Source organism: Anoplophora glabripennis, unplaced genomic scaffold, assembly GCF_000390285.2.
Source record: "Anoplophora glabripennis isolate ALB-LARVAE unplaced genomic scaffold, Agla_2.0 scaffold478, whole genome shotgun sequence".
In the NCBI taxonomy this organism is placed as follows: Eukaryota; Metazoa; Arthropoda; class Insecta; order Coleoptera; family Cerambycidae; genus Anoplophora; species Anoplophora glabripennis.
Window position 1 is genome coordinate 392,787 of NW_019417336.1, and position 12,234 is coordinate 405,020.

Genomic DNA, 12,234 nt, shown 5'->3' on the forward strand with positions numbered 1-12,234 from the left:
TAAGACTTTTCTATTACAAATATCGTTAAGAAGCTATAGTTTAATTTTTATAGATTATACACGCCATACCCTGTATTTGATATTTTTAAGGATGACGCGAACATCATTTATAAGCTTCAAATAATTCTGAAACAATGTATGACATACTCAATATTTGTTTATCAAAGTAGGCTTTAAATTCGACGAGGAATTTAAAGATGCAATATTATACAGGATATTCCCTTTGGACACCCTATATAATCCAGTATTCTTTTAAAAAGAATTTGATTTGGTCCACTTTTATTTGAAACAGTTTTTGTATTAACTGTTTTCTTAAACATACCTAGTTATTTTTTAATTCATCCTTGTTTCTGTTTTAGGGTTTGTTAAGTGTCTTTATATCTTGTAATTGTATACTTTATTTAGAACGACGAACAATAGGAATAAAACAAATATTGAAGCAGATTAGATATATATAGAATTGTTTTCAAAACGATTTTATTGACAGTATTTTTATTTGCATATTACACCCGATATGTATTAGAGAATATAGATTAGGTGGTACATTCGCAAAGGTCGTTGTTGCAGAACCCTTCATTGAACCCAGTCGAAAGGCAAGAAGCTCTGCAGGATTTACTGTTACACCTCTGTGCAGCTCTGGCCAAGCGAGCGTGCTCAACATCTCCATCTGAAACGGTGGAAATATTTTGAATAAAATAGTCTTTGGTGATCAAAATAAGAAAAAAATGTTCTATGAAAGAATGTCCGGAGTCGCTTTCTTTTTAGGAAGGGTGTTGAAAATTATAATATATCACCTAGTTTGATGAAAGGCACAAATCAAGCAATTCTACACGTCGATCGAGCTATATACTTTTGCACAAAATGGCTAAATGCTTGTGGTTTTTCGCAATCTTTTAAAAAATCGTGAAAAATAAATAGAAAATGGATCCTATTAAAGGTATTATAATTTATAAACAGTTATTTTCCTAAATTACAATTCTTTAATCATTGAATTCTTAAACATTTCATAAAAACGTAATTTTAGATGTAAATATGGTAATAAATAATAAATTATTACCCTCCCTAAACTGTTCTCCTGGATAGGACAGTAGAGACGCACATATTGTAACAAATAAGACAATAAGACAAAGAACAAGGTGATCTTCATATAATCAGAAACTTCTAAGTACATATATAGTTTATTTTGGATTATAAATCGTAACACTGGCACAAACTTCCGATGCAAATGCCTCCGAAACGGCCAATTTGTTGACAAAGGAAAAAATATAAATCTTTGTGAAAAGACGGGGCCACTTAAAAAGGACACTCAGGATTGTATATCGATAATGTGCACCATTAAAATGTAGGGTGATTCACAACTTTTTCAAAAAAATTTGGGGATAGATGCGGCATGAGAAATGGAGTCGATATTGTAAAAAAAAATTTTGTAAAATCCTTATAGTTTCCGAGAAAAAAATTATTGAACGCTAGACAACTGTAATCTCTAGCGTCATTTGCAATAAGCGTGGCCTCAGCGACTCTGAATACTGAAATCCGATTTTACAATCGTCGTATTTTTAGTTTTTTAGTAGTTAGTGTCAAAAATGGCTTGCGTGTATAGCAACTCGGAGTTAATGGATTAAAGACAACATTTGTATTATGATGAAGCATTTGTGTTGTGGTGAAATAAGACAACATTTGTGTTGTGATGAAGCATTTGGGTTGTGGTGAAATAAGACAACAAACATTTGTGTTAGTTCCTAGAAACTGAGTAACACGGACCCAAATGTGTTTATACGTCGGTGGATAGAATTTTGAACGATTATTGTAACATCAGGTATGTCAAATTATTTATCTGAGGCCTTTTTCTAAAATTTAGATGCTTCAGTAGCGGAGATACAGGGTATCGGTGGCATATCTTTCTAAATAAAATAGTACGCCACTGTTTTACGGCAACAGTCATGATATTTTCGGATTCGTCTTCCAATTTTCTACAAATTACTACCCTCTTATGTTTGTCGAAAGAAGCCTGATTTTCGTGTAAAACTTAAAAAACGAATTGAAAACACCGGACATCAACCCACTGGATTTCTTTTTGTGAGGGTGCTGTTAAACGGCTGGTATACAGTGAACAAATTAATACACCTGATCAGATAGAAGAAAGAATAAATAATGCTTTTCATCAGATTCAAGCAACAATCATTTTAAACAAATTATATTTTCTTTACTAAATAGATGTCGTGCCTGTGTTCATGGAAATGGAGGTATTTTTGAGCATTTACTCAAATAGAATCATTAAAATGATGACTAATGTTATTATTTTCTTGATTCGATTAAATAACCGAATGATTAGTGTGTGTCATGTCATTTAAGTAAAAGTGTTTTCAGTTAGTTTTTAAGTTTTACTCGAAAATAAGGCTTTTTTCGAAAAACATAAAAGAGTAGTAATTTGTAGAAAATTGAAAGACGAATCCGAAAATATCATGATTAATGCCTTAAAGCAGTGCCATACTATTTTATTTAGAAAAATATGCCACCGATACCCTGTATCTCCGACACTGCCCAATTTAAAATTATTTCACTTACTAGTTTCTAACTTATTAAAAAAATTATAAATATTTTTTTAAGTTTAACACCCAGTTTTTTTTAACGAAAAACTTTATAGGAAAGACTTAAAATTCACCAAAGAATACGAGGTTTCATTTTTGGTCACCGTTTGTGAAGCACCCTGTATTGTTATTAGCTCAAGTTTTACTAATCTGCCTCAAAACATTTAAATAAATGTGCCAGATTTACGGCCTCCTATTTAAATTGGCACCATAATTTAGGGACGCATTGTATATATTTCTAATACTTTGAATGATCATGATAAAATATGAAAATCTTAACCACATGTTTTTACAATTAATTGAATTTTTGACTTATACTTTTCTGAGCAACACACATTAGAAAATTGTGGGGTTAATATTTTCGCGATAAATGTACAAGACTTTTCAATGTGTTCTTATATCCAATACAGTAATTTGAATGAAATTGGTGAAGTTCTTGCATTTTTTAAGCATTAATTTTCAAACCAGACCAGTTTTACATCTGCTAAGAAAACTGATTATATTAAATGTCTAAAATATTTTTATCTTTATTTCAAAAAAATGTAAAAAGTGGTAACTTTTAGTTAAGAATATATTTTTATGTCAAACTAAACCCTTGCTATGCATAATTGTGCCACGAAAAAGTAAAAATCAATTTAAATACTTGCTATTTTTAATCATTTTCACTATCCAAATTTTATTGAAAGTATAAAATCCGAATAAATAAAAAAACTTCAACACCCTGTACCACAGAAACATAGCAAAAACGAACCCTTACAGATGCAAACGATTTATCTCACTTTTGAGTTAGGAATCTCCCACAAGCAGTGGAACATCCTTCTAAGAAACATTATATTTCAAGAACAATGTAACTTTAAATCTAAACTTAAAGGTCTAACTTACCCTTTACTCCGATAACGAATGGACCTGCGGTAGCAATTGCCATAATATGGGCAAAAGCCAGGAAAAAAACTATTGCCACTTTCATGTTGAAGAGAATATTTTCTTACATTGAAAGACCTTTTATGCTGTTGGTCTTTTTATAAGACGAAATGGCGATAACAGAAAATCCGCGCGTTCTTTATCAATCATTTCCGTTATTGCACATTAAAAAGCGTTAACTTTTGTAAATAGTGAAGTTATTGTTTTTCTCTTTAATTAACCTATTTTCTTATCAGGTACTAGAAATTCGCTGTTTGTTGAATCTCACGCTGTCGAACTTTATTTTTGTCGAGAGAAAATTAGTATACAAAGTATATAACATGTTATAACATTAAGCAATGTTAGGAGGATTCAAAATATATTTTAAAATAATTATCTTCAAGTAAAAATTAATTTGAAAAAATAACAATGTAAATCGTTGATAGTAACAGCACTTTGTAACCAATAATAATGTCAATTTTAATTGTTGACGATCCTTTTTTCTGTGGACTTAGTTTATGGTCTTGCTAACGGCGACGAATTAGCAGCCAGGCTGTCGTATTCCACCCTTCGAGCGAGCTTCAAGATTTCAGAACACTCAGTATATTCCTAGACACCGTTTTGTACCTACGGATATGCCTGAGACCGTTGAATTGGGAAGGAGGCAACATCAAGGAGGAACAATCAAATTCGCCATCTAAAATTTTACTCATCTTTCGAATTGGTCCAAGGACGCTATCGTCAACAACTCGAAAAGTTATTGAGCGATCGGTGCAGCACTCCTCAAGTCGCTGGCATTATCGCCCTAAAATTTCGTCCGAATCGGATGAGCCAAAACGCCGCGTTTTTAGCCGTTCTGCTCATTCGATCTCGGCCGAACCTCAAAACCACACTAGAATCCCTAGGTGGTCATCATATCCAAATTCGAGCCGAATCGTGCGACTACTAACGGCCAGCCAATCCATAATAGGATTCTACGTCTTCCTAGCTGCCGCCGAAAGTGTCCGCGCGATCTCGGCCGAACCCTCCAACCACGGCACTACTTCGTGCCGTGCATCACCAGTCCACTGTTGAACCAGATCCATGCAGTATTAAGACCTCCGTAAGCCCTTTTACGAAGACGGGAAAAATTTCACCGATGTTTCCAATTTCCCCGTCTTTGGGCCGAAAGGACTAAGCCGAGACCGCGGGTAGAGTTCTCTCAAAATGGGAGAAAACTTCAAAATCATCGATGCCAACATAAACTATCCGGAGAGGCCAGAGGGGAACGAGATCCGACGTCGACGACGGCGAATGGTACTTTTTACTGGAATTTTGGCGGACGATTCACGAGCGTTCCGCCAAAAATATGGAGATCGGAGGAAAGCGATCGAACGTCTACTTTCGACGTTTGCAGTTCTTCATGTGGGAGTGCATAGCCGAAGAACGACACAGAGCAATATGTAATAAATCTTATTCTATGGTAAATAACTTGTATATGTTAAGTTATAGCATTTATTGTCCGTTTTGACTATTCAATAAAAGCTTTTAACATATCTTGATTGAAAAAACCCTGTAATCAAACTCAAGACCTTTTGGAGCTCAAGCTCACAGGCTCGCTTCACGAGGCTCCCGTCAAGGCTGCCATTTCTTGACGTGGTCATTTATAGTGCCTAGCAGCCACTACTCGCATCACGAGACATACCACCCGAGGTAGCCTAACCTGTGGTGAAGACCCTGTTCGATAGCCCCCTGCATCGAAACAGCAGTAAATTCTCCAGGCTCCTTTTAGAGACCTGCGATACCGTCCGAGACTGACCACCTCCGACGAAGATCCTGTCCGATAGCCTCCTGCATCGCACAGAGATACACCAGGCTCCTCCAGAGACCTGCGTACCGCCCGAGGTAGCCCAACCTGAGGCGAAGATCCTGTTCGATAGCCCCCTGCATCGAAACAGCGATACATTCCAGGCTCCTTTAGAGACCTGCGTACCGTCCGAGGCTGAGAACCTCCGACGAAGACCCTGACTCCGATTGTGCCGGCTCCATCGAGAGACCCGCACCTCGGTACAGCGGTACACATATAGGCTCCTACGAGTCGTATCATTCAGACTCTATCGAGATCTGCAAATCCGAGGCAACTTTCCTCGTCAAACCTCTAGGTGGTCACTCGTCGAGGCAACCTTTCTTGTCAAACCCCTACGAGGCATTTTCTTTGCGACCTACGGGTTCAAAGCAATAGTACGCACGTCATTGCGGTGGCGTACTCAGAATTTAGCAGAAGTTGTCCTTGCTTCTCAGGACTCCCTCGAGAGACCCACATTTAAAAGTAGAGTCAGTGCTTCTACAAATCTTTCGGAGCAAAAGAGCTTGCTCCGACATTGTCGTACGGAGTAAGATGTATTCCTGCGACGCGACATCCAGTGCTACGAGGATTGGTGCCCTCGAAGGTACAACAAATAAATCAGATCGTGATTCTTTGATCAAGACTGAGCTGGACGAGACCTCGTCCCCATCCGGAGAGACCAGCGGAGAGACTGCCCTCGCGCCTATTTGCCGGCGAAAGATCTCCCGACACTTGCATGTTGCGTGAAGAGTTTGAGGGACCGAATGTGGTAGCTCGTGGAAGTACGCGGCACGGCGCAGCCACAGAGCCGTACGCGTTGAGGTCCGCTGCTACGCGAGTTATCGATACCGCCTCGACCACCCCTCACGACGCACTCACGGAGCCGAGTAGCACGAATGAGTTACTACGAAGTGGGTCACCCACAGATACTCGGGACGAGGTTATACCTACGTACCAACTGGTAGGGTTCGGGAATCCGATGAGCCCGACCACGGTTCGCGATCCGGCCCCGATGTCGGCCTACCTCCGATATCGGGTGTCCCGGAACGTGGAGCCGTTGGCACCGGCGATTCAGTACACACAGCATTTCTACGAAATGGTATCCAGCGGGAGCAATGCGCATCTCGTTCGGGTGCCATAGTATGCGAAAATCCCTTAGCCGACTATGTCGTAGGTGACGTAGCCGGCTCTTTCCATCTAAGCAATTCTGGTACATCGCCCGTCCACTCTCATGATTTCCGCCGAACCATCGTCGTCGAGATCACCCACTGAGTTCGTGTCCTAGACACCACGTCTGTAGGCCATATCCACCACAGACCACAGTCGTTTGAGAACCTAATGCGACCTGGTGTCCAAAGTGAGGCTCAATTTGAACTTCTTTTGTCTCCACCGCGGACCCATGTTGAGGAAACCAATCCAAACGATCATACGCGCTCGACGTGGGGCTCGAAGCTCTGCTTCGACGTCTTCGCGACGAGCCCACGTTGCCGAATCTCCCCATAATTCTCAACAATTAGGCAATTCCGATCAAAGATCTCGACAAGGCACTTTTATAAAGAACGTTATCGAGATCGTGATCGTTTGGGGGATTCTTAAGGTATGTTATTATTGGTTTATACTACTCCAATGGAGTAATTACGAAATCTCATTATCGTGTCTGGTGGGACAATTCGACAGACTCCAGGAATTTTTTAACGTGTCAATCGATGTTTGTAATGAAGTTGAAGGTCGCCATTTCTAACAATTTTTATAAATACAGGGTGTTAATGAACTTATGTCAATAATTTAAAGGGGTGAAAAAGGAGCAAAAAATGTGTTTAAAACTGTTTTGGAACTGCTGAAATACATGTATTTTATAGCGGCGAGTACTTACAAAAAATTCTGTAAAACACTTTACGAGTTTGTAGGTTTCTTATGAAGCCGGACTGTATTCGAAAGTCAGACATTGTTGTAGTGATTGCTGTGCTGTTTTTCGAGAGTACATTTAATAGCCGTATTTCCAAGTTTCCTTTTGAATATGGCGCATTTATTTAGCAATGTGGAATATTATGATATGCTCATAATTTTTAGCTAAGCAAACGAAAATGCCCACAGAGCTTGTCAAGTGTACTGTGCGAGATATCTGAACGTGCTCACGTACCAGAAATATCACACAGCAAGTAAATAGGTATTTCGCATTCTGTTGTGTGGCGGACATTACGAGGAGCTCAGTTGTACCCATTTCATATTCAACGTGTTCAAGGGCTTACTCCTGAGAATTTTCCACTACGTCGAGGTTTTTGCGAATGGTTGCTTCAGGAACATGCAAGAAATCCTCAACTTACAGCGCAAACACTTGTTGAATATGAAGTATGTTTCAGTCGAAATGGTGTACGTAACGTCCACAACACACCATTGGACTATCGAAAATCCACACGCAACAGTTTTCAGTGAACATGTGGGCCGGTATCGTTAATGACACTTTAATAGGACCTTTTGAATTGCCTAGACGCTTAGACGGTGCTACATATCTAGATTTTTTGCAAAATCGCTTGTCCGAGTTATTGGAAGACGTGCCATTAAATGTTCGGCAAAATATGTGGTTACTGCATGACGGAGCCTCCGCTAATTTTTATCGGAGAGTGCACAACTTTCTAAACATTACCTTTCCCGACCGCTGGATAGGCCGCGGCAGCCTAGTTACATGCCCCCGCTCCCCGAACCTCACCCCTTTAGGCTTCTTTTTGTGGGGATACGTGAAAAGTGTTGTGTATTCCACTGAAATTCGTGACATCGACCAACAGCGACATCGTATTTTGAAGTTTGCAATACGATTCGAGAGGACGTGGCAATGTTGCAACGTGTGCGAACGAATTGGGTACGTCGCGCTGAAGCTTGTGTGTAAGCAAATGGTGGGTACATCGACCATCTTCTATGAAAATCAGCAGTTCTCAAAAGGTGCTCCTTACAATGTTGAGGTAAGTCAGATTTTACAATTACATTTTACTAAACAGAAATCCGTGTATTTACCCCATTTTGACATAACGGACTTGTGACAAAAATATTTGACATAAGTTCATTAACACCCTGTATATTTAGTATTTTTTTAATAAACTGTAACGGAAACTTATATTATTTTTTTATTACTAAAAAGAAACGGAACATTTTAATGAAAAAATGCAAAGACAGAAAGGTTTCGAAGAGAGTCAAATTTTTTAAACGGTATAATTGCACATTTTCATGTACAGGATGATTCACTATATTTTGACCCCCCTTTAACTTTTTTGTTTTAAGAGCTTTTATGAATTTTTCGAAAATGATGGTAGAAAAACAAATGAAGTCCAAACAAAATGGCCGCGGATGTTAACTTTGTTAAGTTAAATGGAACACCCTGTATATTTCTACATATTTGGATAGAACGTTTCCTGTAGAGCATAGCCATATAGGGTTTGTTGGGTCCATCTCTAACAATAAGCAAGATACTTTTAAAAAACGAAAAGAAGGTTTTTTATTAAGAAAATAATACATCTTGTAATTGTTAGACCTCTTTCAGGCATTTCGGCCTTTTTTTCAATTACATAATGATTTACAGATTTAGTTATAATATATCTTGACAGATCGGACATTGATATGGTCCAAAATGCGTATAGGTATCGTAACTAAATCTCACTAATTAGGCCGTGAGAGGCCTAATTACTCATGGACAATGTTATATGTTAGGCCGTGACAGTGACAGGTAATGTCATGACAACATTGTTATTGTTTGACAGTTTGTATTATTATTTAATTAAAACGGGTTATACAAAAGTAGAAAATTGAAATATTATAGGAATTAAAATAGAGCAAAGTTCTTCTGCATACTCTATTTTAATTATAAATAATTTTCTACTTCTGTGTAACCTATTTTAATTAAATAATAATACATACTGTCAATCAATAACAATGTTGTCAAGACATTACTACCTGTCACTGTCACGACCTACCATATAATGTCCATGAGTAATTAGACCTCTCACAGCCTAATTAGTGAGATTTCGTTACATTACCTATACGAAATAAATTAATGTCCGATCTGACAAAATATATTATAACTAAATCTGTAAATCCCTACGTAATTGGAAAAAAGGCAGAAATGCCTGAAAGAGGTTTAACAATTACAAGATGTATTATTTTCTTAATAAAAAACCTTCTTTTCGTTTTTTAAAAGTATCTTGATTATTGTTAGAGATGGACCCAACAAACCCTATACAGCTATGCTCTACAGGAAACGTTCTATCCAAATATGTAAAAATATACAGGGTGTTCCATAACAAAGTTAACATCTGCAGCCATTTGTTTTTCTATCATTTTTGAAAAATTCATAAAAAATCGTGTAACCCTTATATTTAACATTTTTTTATAGCTCTTAAAACAAAAAAGTTAAAGGGAGGGTCAAAATATAGTACCCTGTACGTAAAAAGACAAAATTGAAAAATTTAATTCGGATTGAAACATTACACCACGCATGCATAGTAATGATTGATGCTGTTCTACTCTACATGCTTTGTTGACTGTTTGCAATTGTGCATTAGGTAGTACAGTAATGTTTAATTTAGATTTATTTACTAAGTAAATGTTTGTGTTTGGAATCACATGATTCATTCCAATCATTAATTCAAAGTACATACAAAGCAATGTTTTGTGTCAGTAGACGTTGAGTAGCAATGACATACTTTGTAGGTTATATTCAGTTTTTCCAGTAAATACATTTATATAGTCTGTGTATAGCAAAATTTTTTGTATGTAAATATTTAATTTTCGAAAATAAATATTCTTATAGTAATGAAAATAAATTAATTTCTGTTCTATTTTGATAGTCATAAAATTTTAGAAAATAAATTAATGTATGTATTAAAATATACTAGATAACAATAAATATTTGATATTTTCAAAAAACTAAAGTTGTCTGCTAGTTTCAAGCAAGATTTTTCACTTGGCGTAAATATGTTTAGAGAGTAGAACTGTAGTTTCCGAGATTTAGCGTATTAATACTTTCTGATAAAAGAAAAATATTACGTCAAAAAATATTTATTACACAAATAAGTTATCACCATTATTTTTTTTACAAAACCTTTAATTATTTTTGGTAAATATGCATACATAATCGTATAATTCAAAATGGGTTTTTATAAATTTCACAGCCTTCCTCTCCAAAAACAAAAATTTCACTGATTCCCGTGACCAACGTCGTAACAGTGACAACTTTCCAAACTTCCTCCAGTGCAGTAACCACCAAAATGCCCATCGTTCCGGCACCACTGGCTGCAAGACACAACGTTGCAGCTGGCTGAAGTAGAAAAAATGTAAACATTAAAATGAATCGATTAAAAACTATAGGTTATCATTTCTGATTTGATTGTTTTGATTCAAATAAAAGCAGAAATGATGTAATTCAAAACAAAAATATTTTGTCTACTGCGATATAAGGTTGTTAAGGTTATTTGTTATTTCATATATCAAAACAACAATAATGAAAAATTATTGATTATGCGATTTTCATTTGTTTTTAAGCTATGACGTAGATTTCAATAAAAAAAATTGAATTTATTGATATTCTATCAATCATAGCTTTCTTTGTTTAAACGTTCAAAAACACCACCATTGACCTCTAAACACTTTCTGCTTCGTCTACGAAGGGCTTCTGTAGCTCTCCTGATTGCTGCATGTCTTTATTTTTGTAAATGCTGTAGTGTTGATGATACGTCGAATTAGTGCCTCCCGAGTGTTCGTTCTAACTTTGTACACATCATTTTTGAACCATAAACAGTATTCTAATGCTGTGATGTCTGGAGATCCTGGAGCCCAACTAACTGGACAACCACGACCAACCCAAAACCTTGGAAATCTCTCGTTCAAATGTATCTTGACTGGACAAGCAAAATGGGCGTCCATCTTGCTGATAGCACATTCGCATTCTTTATTACATGTTGTAATTCATTTTGTAAAAAAATGTAGTGGTCCCCTGTGAGTTGATTCTTCAAAATGAAAGATCGACAACACTTGATAGGTTTAGCATAATTTTCCGGTTATAAGTGTTGTACTCTCTGTACAGGGTGATTCAATAAATTTTGACTCCCCCTTGAACTTTTTTGTTTTAAGAGTTATAAAAAAAATGTGAAATACAAAAGTTGCACGATGTTTTATGAAGTTTTCGAGAATGATAATAGAAAAACAAATGAAGTCTAAACAAAACAGCCGCGGATGTTAATTTTGTTAAAAGAAGGTTTTTTATTAAGAAAATAAGACATTTTGTAACTGTTAGACCTCTTTTAGGAATTCCTGCCTTTTTCCAATTTTGTAAATATTTACAGACTTATTGTAATATTTTGACATATCGCACATTAATACGGTCCAAAATGCCTATAGGTATTTTAACTAACAATAAATTTCACTAATTAGGCCGTGAGAGGCCTATTTACTCATGGGCAATGTTATATGGTAGGTCGTGACTGACAGGTAGTAATGTCATAATAACATTGACAGTTTGTATTATTATTTAATTAAAATGAGTTACACAGAAGTAGAAAATGGAAATAATATAAGGAATTAAAATAGAATATGGAAAATTTTAATTTATAATATTTCAATTTTCTATTTCTCTGTAAGCCATTTTAATTAACAATAACAATATTATCTGTCACTGTCACGGCCTACCATATAACATTGTCCATGAGTTTAAGTCGTCAGTGCCACGAGAAACAACTACTCCGAGAGCTATTTGCCCCTACCGACAATGAATTATACTCGCGAGACCTAGTACAGCTAGGATCGTTTGTCAGTTTAACCCACCAGGTACTGACCGGTTTCGGACTTATTAGTCTTCATCAGTGTCATAGGTGCGACAACCGACAAACGACCCAGCTATTCTTCGTCGTATCATCACGAAGAGGAAGTACATTGTAC